Source organism: Agrilus planipennis, unplaced genomic scaffold, assembly GCF_000699045.2.
Source record: "Agrilus planipennis isolate EAB-ADULT unplaced genomic scaffold, Apla_2.0 scaffold95, whole genome shotgun sequence".
NCBI lineage: Eukaryota > Metazoa > Arthropoda > Insecta > Coleoptera > Buprestidae > Agrilus > Agrilus planipennis.
The window spans coordinates 865,654-875,773 of NW_020438861.1; positions in this window are offsets into that span (position 1 = coordinate 865,654).

Sequence of the window (10,120 nt, forward strand, 5' to 3'; positions counted from 1 at the left end):
TTTGTTTATTTGTATGTCACAGCTTTGCCTGACCGCAAGGAGTGATGAGTCTATCCACAGATCTTGATCTAGCTAGTTATGACCAGCTATTCTCGCGTAGAAATCGCCCCCTATTATCAACATGGCTTCAGTACCCACTTCCAAGTCATTAATAAATTCTGTAAGAGTTTCTAGCCTGCTTTCACAATGCCTATCTCTCAGGTAAACCGCCACGATTATTGCTTTAACTTGGTTTATTTTTGCTATCCAGACTGTACTTATATCAATCACACTAACATTCTTGACGTAGGTTTCATCATAGAACAGTGCTAGTCCACCAGCATATCTTCCAAACTCTTTCTCTCTCACTGCAGGGCTCCAGATGCTTTTCATATGTCTGATGTAAATGGGCAGACCCTCAGGTTCGCGGCTACGGCAAGGATTGCACAGTTTCTGAGCGTAGTCTCCAGCTTCGGCTCAGCTAGGTCATACAGCGTTGATAATACATGTATATTCCAAAATATTACTGATGATCCCCCGTCCTCGTCTTCCCTTCTCCTTGCTTGAGCACCCCTTTCTTGGCTAGGCAAATGTGAGGCGCAGTGCTCATGCTCCTCACTAGGGCCTACATTTACTTGACTAACTTGACTAACTACGAAAGGAATAACTCTCTTCTATGAGCCCGTCCTTATCATCTCATCAGTAGGTTCTGTTATCAATAGTTATTTTCCTGTGAGCTACTTTTACATTATGCCCTTTTCTTCTTTCCTCTTCAGCGACTTTATACAGCTTTGCCTGTGTGTCTCTTTTTTCAAAGGTGAGGTCATTTCTGATTGAAATGTTAGAACCTGCTCTGCTTCGCCTGTACTGACTGCATTTTGACTACACAAATTTTTGCTTTCTTACCTTTGGGTGTCAACACTCTTACGTGCTCACAAGACTCATTCAGTTTCAAATGACTCTTGAAAAAGTTATCAATTGTTATTATTTCTATTAATCTCAAATCCAAGTATTATTATGTTTCTTCTTCTTTCTTCTCTATCTCTTCTTTTATCTTTATCCTCCAATGCTTTCAACCGGTTGACCAGCATTTCATTATCCATTTCCCACTTAAGCGATTTGGTGTTTAGGTCCAATCTCAAAGCTCTAACCTCATTCATTGCTTCTTGCGCAGTGACCATCTGTTGTTTAACCTCATTCACAGTGAGAGTCAATTCTTCAAGTTTCGACAGCACCATATCCACGACTTGCCCAGGTTCAGCTGTCTTGGCCTTTTTTGCCCCATCTAATCTGGTTTGTACCAGATTGAGATTGCTGGCTATCACTCTACCACCTCGGTACATTGCACTGAAAGTGAGGTTAATTCTGCAGTTTTCTTGAGAACCTTGCGTCTACCCTGTTAGGCAGTTTCTTTGCTTGCTGTCTTGAGACTCAAAAGCTCTTGCCACCTTATAGGGCAGTATAACTACTGTACCCTTAGCCTTCAGGTTGTACTTAACTGGGGAAGTTTCTCTATCTCTGGTAGCGGTAGGGCATCACTTGCAACCAGACGGTACTTGTTTTCTTTGATGGCGGTACTTAGATCAGCTGCATTGAGAAAAATTGTCCAATCATCACGTTTATACTTTGAATATTATCCACTACAATCACAACTTCCACCTCGTTTTTGGCCACATCAACCACCAGAATTAATTTGCACTTTCCGAGCACTCTAATTATGGCATTACCACACCCTCCGACAAATGCTGGACACGGTTGCCACTTAACACCAATCCTTTCAATTGCTGACTGCTTTATTATTATTGTCGAACAACCACAATCAACATAGCCTAACACCTCTTCTAAATTTACAAGTCATTATAAGAAGTAACATTTTTTGTTCCATAGAAGTTGTTGCAACATTTAACCTTGTCATCAAGGGTTTCTATACTTTTAGATCTAAAATATCTTTCTAGAGTAAGTCTCAGTGTTCTACAATTGAAACACTCTACTAAAACAATGAATGGATGCTTCTATAAGAAAATGGCAGGAAATTTCATATCTGCAGTTAAGGTAGCGAGGGAATTTTGTATTCTTCCACCCACCCGCATTATATTTGCTTGTTCCTAGAAAGGATTTGCTATTTTTTACGCAATTAGTTTCGTTATTAAAAGCATTATATTGACTTATCTTAAACAGGTCATTCAGACTTGTTTTCAATTACATGACGGATACATTGCCTAACATTTGAGAATTATACAGTATTGAGGCATTTTTAGTAAATTTAATGCAATATGCTACTGCATTAATAAGTTGGAAACTGATGCTTTTTTTGCTTCAAGTCTAAAGGCCGTCATGTGCTGGAGTTAGTCCTTAACGTTTCACTAACACAAGTGGTGAGCTCTTCAGAGGTCCATCTATCACCGATGCTAGATACGCAACTCCAACACATGATAGTCGTTGAACCCGAATCAAAACAGCATCAGTTAATGCTTTGATCAATAATAGTAAGGTTTTTCTGCTTGTATTTTTCTGGTATGTCTGAATTCAAGTTTCTTTGGTATCTAAATTTGAGGCAACAAGTCGCGATTATTAGTTAGCTAAATTGGCCCATGCTACCACAACTCTCAAAAAATAAATTTTCTGGTTTGCAGAAGTAAGGCTGCATATTTGTCTGTCGATAGTCGCCAAGCTGTTGGAACAAAAGTTACCGGTAGTGCAACACTATGCTAAAGTACACTAAAGGATTTGCCTATAGACATTTTCATTGCTTCGGTGACTTTATTCATTAATTTGGGTAGTAATGATGTACAATACAATTCTAGTCTAGGCAATGGTTGAATTTTTAAAGGCGCCACGCGTAATTTGGGGCGCAAACTAATTTTGTATTCTTTATTTGAATTAGTGGTTCTGAGATGCAAGTAAACCCCGTAGGCTTTCTTGCTTGAATCACAGAAACGGTGTAACTGGATTAAACTATGATCACTAATATGTGTCCAGGAATTTTTGACTTATTTATGGCGTTTAATGGATTTACAAATTGTATCTTTAGAGTGCATATATTTATTATCACAGATTCGTTCCATTCTAATTTGAATCGACAATTTTTTATGAAGAAGAATCTTTACAGTAACAGTAATAGAATAAAATTTTCTTCTATATTTATAGAATACCTAACGTAAATTGTCGTCTTTAGAGTTTCGTTTTAAACGTGATGTCTTTATAAGACGTCGTTGTCAGATATGTCGTAATTCGATTCATTCATATTGGAATCGTTAGTAATACGACGATCATCGAGACGTTTGGGGGGAGGAGGAGGGGGAAAATCCGAAAGATTTAGTTCAGATGGGGAGAGTAAAGGGAAATTATTCTGAGGGGGCCGGAAGTTAGTGAGACATCAACGCCAACTACTTCTAATGAATTAGTAAGAGTAGTAATAAGAGATAGGCCTGTTTTAAAGAGTTCCTGACGAGGATGGCTATGCCACCGACTCGCGAGTGAAGTTTAGGACGAAAAGTTTGACTTTCTGGGATAAGTGACTTTCGGTGATGAAGCAACAACGATGACCTGCAGTTTCTGTTCCAGAGTTGGGGAAGCAACTGGCGTTGAAGAGATGCTTTTAGTTGCGTTGGACTTTCGGATGGGAGTAGCCCCCCCACTCTCAATACGTTGGCGTAAGACTTTTGGGGGGCGTCGTTACGGGGGTGGCTAAAGGACGGGTGATTGCCTGGACGCTTTTTGGATCGGCCTGAGTAGTAGTAGCGAGCTTCTTCAGAGATGGAAGGACCTTTGAGTCTTTGAAACAAAAGATAATGAGAACGCTTTATGTTAATTTATTGTGGCAAAATGTTTCTCAACGACAGTATATTGCATTCGATATTGATCAACACGGAAGGGTCAAATCAGATAATAAAATTAAACTTATATGGTTCGAAGGTGATCCAATACCTCTCACATAGAAGATATTTTAATGCATGTCTTTGGTGTCGTGTTATTTTGTACATAACTGTAAATATTTTTAGTACATTTTCTGAAATATTCTATTTTATAGGATAGGAAGTTTAAGACAAAATTCGAAGTACTTCTTAAGTAAAGATTTTCTACGAACATACGATATTAGCGGAAATATCGAGTTTATTGAAGTTCGGTATTTCACAGAAGATAAGACCAGTAAAGTCAGTTACCTACCCCAACAGATGCCTGTTGAGGGCGGGTCGCTTTCTTCAGTATTATAAATACCAAAATTTGAAAACCAGAACACTCTAGACTCGACATTCGAAGCCAACGGACTATACCAGCAGCGACGAACTTCCAGTCTAACCAGACTTTGGGTTTAATTTTTATTTATTTTTCAGGTTTAACAGCAGTAGCCCAGCCGTTCAGTAGGTAAAAGTAAAGCAATTCTATTGTTTTTATTTTAACCATTAACTAACTTAAAGTTCTTTGGGACAGAGTACGCAATGAACTGTGTTGTTTACAGACAAATTTGCTTCACGTGGAACGCAATTTCAGAATAAGCACTATTGGTGCGATTCAAATTTGTATGTCGGACATTGGTACCCACTGCAAGAATTGCTTTCGATAAATGTGCGGTGCGAAATTTTTGGAGGCTTATTTGACTTTGATATGTTCCATTCCGACCCGCTTATAAACCGTCAAGCTTACCGGGAAATTCATATAGTCCTAAAGACGGACGGATCACGGAAAGGCAAGAGATTTTGACCTCGACGCGGTTATTCGTAAGATCGGCGGCGTTCGGGCATTTGTAATATAGATTTGCATAACATGTGCAGAGTTCGGATCAATTATTTAAGTAATATTGCATAATAGTATTGTTTACTAAATCGTAAAACAAAAGTTAACAATTAAGTGTCATTACGGCCATCTTCAAATAACTTTCTTGGCAAGCGCCTTCACAATATCTCAGTGGTGGTGTGGACACTTATTTCTGTTACACCTTGTATACAGGCGAAGTGACTATTAAGCCCCCTGTTTTCTGAACTCGTTTAATATGTAGTTCGTTAGGTTTAAATTGTAATTACATAAATATAACTAACGCAAAAAGACCTAATTAAACAATTATTCTTAGAATAAAAAGCTGTCGCGTGTGGTTGTGTCCCCACACGGATGCTTCATTGATGGGGTGCCATGTCGCCACGATAATTTCAGATTCTTCAGAGAATGATATTAAAGATATAGATTGATTAAAGATTCAATTCAATTCTCGGCGAGGGAGTGACACCAGCAACAATTGTTTTCCATTAATTTAAGGTTGAATAAATAAATTCACTAATGCATTGAATTTAACCCAACAAAAATTCAGTGTGTCTCATTACTAATAATGATACCTGCAACCTATTGTAGCGAGCACGAGCGTGTTTGTGTGCGATCGGGCACACGTGTGTGTGACCGGCTTATCGATTCGCCGACTAGCCGCGGGCGCCATTCTTCATGTGCGCCGTATTTGTAAATGGGTGTTTCGTACCTGCGTTCTGGGAAAGCAATTAAGCAGTTCAAAGAATAAGAAACTTTTCCGGATGGTTCGAGAAGGTTTCTGAACGGAAACGAAAAAGTATTTAAAGGAAGAGACGATCGCCGAGAGAAAGGAGAAATAAGTTGACCGTTGCAGAAGTGAATAGGAGAAATAAATTGATATTGATAGCAGTGACATAAATAGCGCAGTGAATAGTGATATTTCAACAGTAGTGTAAATAAATAGAATAATTCATCACCTAAGTTTAGTAATAATTTAATAGTGTCTTAAGTTCCTTTATAATTAGTGTAAATAAATAGTTTTGTCGTTAGCAGTCTTAGAAGTAATTCTGTTAAACCCACGAACATTACACTATACTCTTCCTAGTAGCTTAGTGGTAGACTACTGGTGCGTAAAGCCAAGGACACGGGTTCGATACCCGACGAGTGAGTGACAGCAACAGCAATTTTTCCTTATTAATTTGAGGTTATCTGTAGTGGTAAAGTAAAGTAAAGTAAAATTTAATATCAGAGTATGTTATAAATTAATATCAGAGTATGTTATAAATGTAACAGCTACGACCATCGAACCAATGCTTGCTCAAAAGGGTATATATGCCAAAACTGTGCAGGAAATCACAAAACGGAAAAGTGCAATAACATAAAGGAAACAAAATGCTCGAATTGCCTAGAGAGGAACAAAAAAACATAAATATTTTTGTCAATCATAAAGCCAGAAGTACAAGCTGCCCTATACACCAAAAACTCATACAAACACAACAGGAGAGAACAGACTACAACGCAGAATAAATGGGGGACAAAGACAAAAAGATTGAATACTACAACAACATCAAAGAACTGGCCCATACCTTAAAAAAACAGAAAACAGACAGAAAAACCATCTCCATACTTACAACCAATATAAGAAGCCTAAGGAACAAAATAGAAGACCTAGAAGAAATATTAGAAACTATAGGCACTAAAATCCATATCATAATACTCACCGAAACCTGGTTAACAAAAGACGAAGAAAAATTCTTTAACCTAAGAGGATATCACAGCAACTACCTATCTAGAGAAAACAGACGAGGAAGAGGAGTAGGAATATTCATACATAAAGAGCTACAACAAAACACCACACACACATGGACAGACAACAAATCTGCCATAAAAGCAATAAACATTGAAATGAAGCACATGTCACAACAGTTTAAACTAGTAGGTATATATAGATCAGAGGAAACTGACATAACAGAAATTTATGCAAACCTAGAAAGATGCATGGAAGAACAGAAAAAAATAATCATAGCAGGAGACCTCAACATAAACCTACTAGAAGAAAATACCCTCACAGATCAATACAAGGAATGGCTAGACACGCATAATTTACAAGTAACCAACACTAAAATACATACAAGAAAAGGAAACTAAACAAGAGGAGAAAAGAATTCGCTGCTAGACCATGTATTAACAAACTACCATGAACTACAGACGGAGACAGCAATTCTCGAAAACCAAATCAGCGACCACCAAATCATACTCACCCAACTTGCATACAAACAGCAACAACAAATGAGAGAAACTACGACAAAAACCACAGAATCAATAAACTTTAACAAAATGATACACCACCTATCAACCAATCCCTTCACAACAGAAGAAACGGACCTAGACACAATATACAATAAGTTCATCAACTACATTCAAGGAGTAATCAAAGAACATACAACAACAAAAATCATAAAACTAAAGAGGCAGCTACCGAATAGAGAATGGGTAACTGAAGAACTTCGGGGCGAAATAAAAAAAAGGAGAGGAGACTGACACAACAGAAATTTATGCAAACCTACAAGAAAATACCCTCACAGACGAATACAAGGAATGGCTAGACACGCATAATTTACAAGTAACCAACACTAAAATACATACAAGAAAAGGAAACTAAACAAGAGGAGAAAAGAATTCGCTGCTAGACCATGTATTAACAAACTACCATGAACTACAGACGGAGACAACAATTCTCGAAAACCAAATCAGCGACCACCAAATCATACTCACCCAACTTGCATACAAACAGCAACAACAAATGAGAGAAACTATGACAAAATCCACAGAAACAATAAACTTTAACAAAATGATACACCACTTATCAACCAATCCCTTCACAACAGAAGAAACGGACCTAGACACAATATACAATAAGTTCATCAACTACATTCAAGGAGTAATCAAAGAACACACAACAACAAAAATCATAAAACTAAAGAGGCAGCTACCGAATAGAGAATGGGTAACTGAGGAACTTCGGGGCGAAATAAAAAAAAGTAACACTGCATACAAAGAATGGACACAAAATAAAGATGACGCAGACAAACAGCAACTCTACATACAACTAAGAAACAATGTAACAAATTTGAGAAGAAAGCTTAAGAAGGAACACTACAACAAAAAAATGGGAAATGCACACGGAGACCCTCAAAAAACTTNCTCGGTTCGAACCCCGGTCGCGCGAAAAAAATCGTCTACGGCTACTAACCATCATCCATCCATCCAATACACACCACACACAATACAGACACACATAGGCAACACACAATACACATACACATACAAACACAAAAAAAATAACACACACACATGCACAAAACGCACATGCTTAATAAACATCCCCTACAACCACCCATAACTGCAGAAACAGCGACGTCTACGATGGAAGGGGGTTGTAGGGGGTGTTTCCTGAGCATGTGTGTATGTGTATGTGTGTGCATTCTTCGGCCTAGCCGAAGAATGACCTTCTTTTTCCTCTTCAGCCCAAGAACTGGATGGACAGGCCATCCGGAGTCCTAGGAGCGACACTGTATTACTACTCACCACTAACAGATGAGATCGAGATTCAATCGTTGACCTCTTATTTTGATTGGAGCACTACGATCTAGCAAGCAGAATAGTTTGCAGTTTTGGAATCATTCATAAGGTAATGGGTTAGAATCCTGTTCTTTATCAATAAGCGCAAATTTTAATTACAATTTAATTTCCATTGCGTTGTTTACGCACGGATGATAGTCATCACAGAGATGAATTAGCCACGATAAAACAGATCTTTGAATAATTTTAAGCAGTTTCCAAAAACATTATGCTCCTAATGAAAATGTCACAATAAACGAACAATTGTTGGCATTTAGAGGACATTGCTCAGTCAGACAGTACAAATACGGCATAAATGTATTTGTGCTGATAGATTCTAAAACGGCCTACGCCTTTAATTTTCAGCTTTACAATGGAAAATAATCGACTTGAACATATGGTTTTGAAAATTCGTCAAAGGAAATTGTTCTGAAGCTAGTAAAATCAATAAGAGGCACAAGAAGAAGTATTACCGGAGACAGTACCCCCTTTGTACTCAAAGAAAAAAAACTAACGTATGTGGGGACACTCCGAAAGAATCAACCTGAAATTGCTATAGGATTATTACCAGGTAAAAAAAGAGAAATCAATTCTTCTTCTTTTGGTTTCATGGAGGATTATTCAATGGGGTCGTATTGTCCTAAAAAAAGTAAATGTGTTCTAGTTATATCATCACTACATAGAGATCACAAAATCGGTCAACAAACAGGAGAAAAACAGAAACCTGATGTGATCACTTTCTACAACCAGGCAAAAATAGGAGTAGATCTTTTGGATCTCTTGAATTCAAGTAAAACCGGTGCACCTGGTAGCACAGAGAGGCTCTCGTGGAGGAAATTATTTGTGTGATCAATAGTGTTGCGTCCCTTTTTGTATCTTGTGTTTGATACAGCGCGCTTGCGTGCTTCTTATTTATTGATTTTCTTACCCTTTTTTGTACAGTAATTATGCATCATGATACATTCATTCACCCTAACCTCACTCGCAAAAACATACTCTCTTCAAACGACATAAGTGTGACACTGTTCAACACTCGGTTAAAACTCCAAAATGAGCTAAAATATCTCGTAATTACATTCGCTCACACAATGAATCCGGCTATACACATTAAAAATACACTAGATAGAATACGAAATCGCACTAACTTAATTTCATTAATAAATGGTCGAATAAAAACGTGCAATACAGATACACTACTTCACACGTACAAAACATTCGTAAGATCATTAGTAGACTATGGAGCCGTATCTCTAGCCACAACCTCCCGAAATCACATACACACAATTCTCGCCACAGAATGACGGATCCTAGGGGAAGGCCGGGTAATGGGAGTCACTCACACATCTACAAAACCACAAACTCTAGAGACCGCGTCAACGCTTACCCCACCCCGCTCCTGTACCCCTTGCGATTGTATGAGCCGCGCGCGCCAGTATAACCGCCACACCGGTAAAGAAGGATGTGTTCTGTTTTTGCTCGCCGATTTTTTATGGATGTACGGGTAACCAAATAAAAAAGGTGGCATTTGAATATGCTGAAAACGAATTCAATGCATAATTTTAATTAAAGTTTCAAAAATGACTGACCGTGATTGGTTGATTGCCTTTATGGACATAAATGATATATCTGTCAGGAAACCAGAAGCAACGAGCATAAATCGAATCACAACATTTAACAAAACCGAGGTGCAGTTACTAGGAGAACTGACGGAAAGGCATAAAGGGTATAACAAGTTAAGTATTGAGAATGTGCCCCCAGAGCCAAATGTAATGAATATCGTATTTTT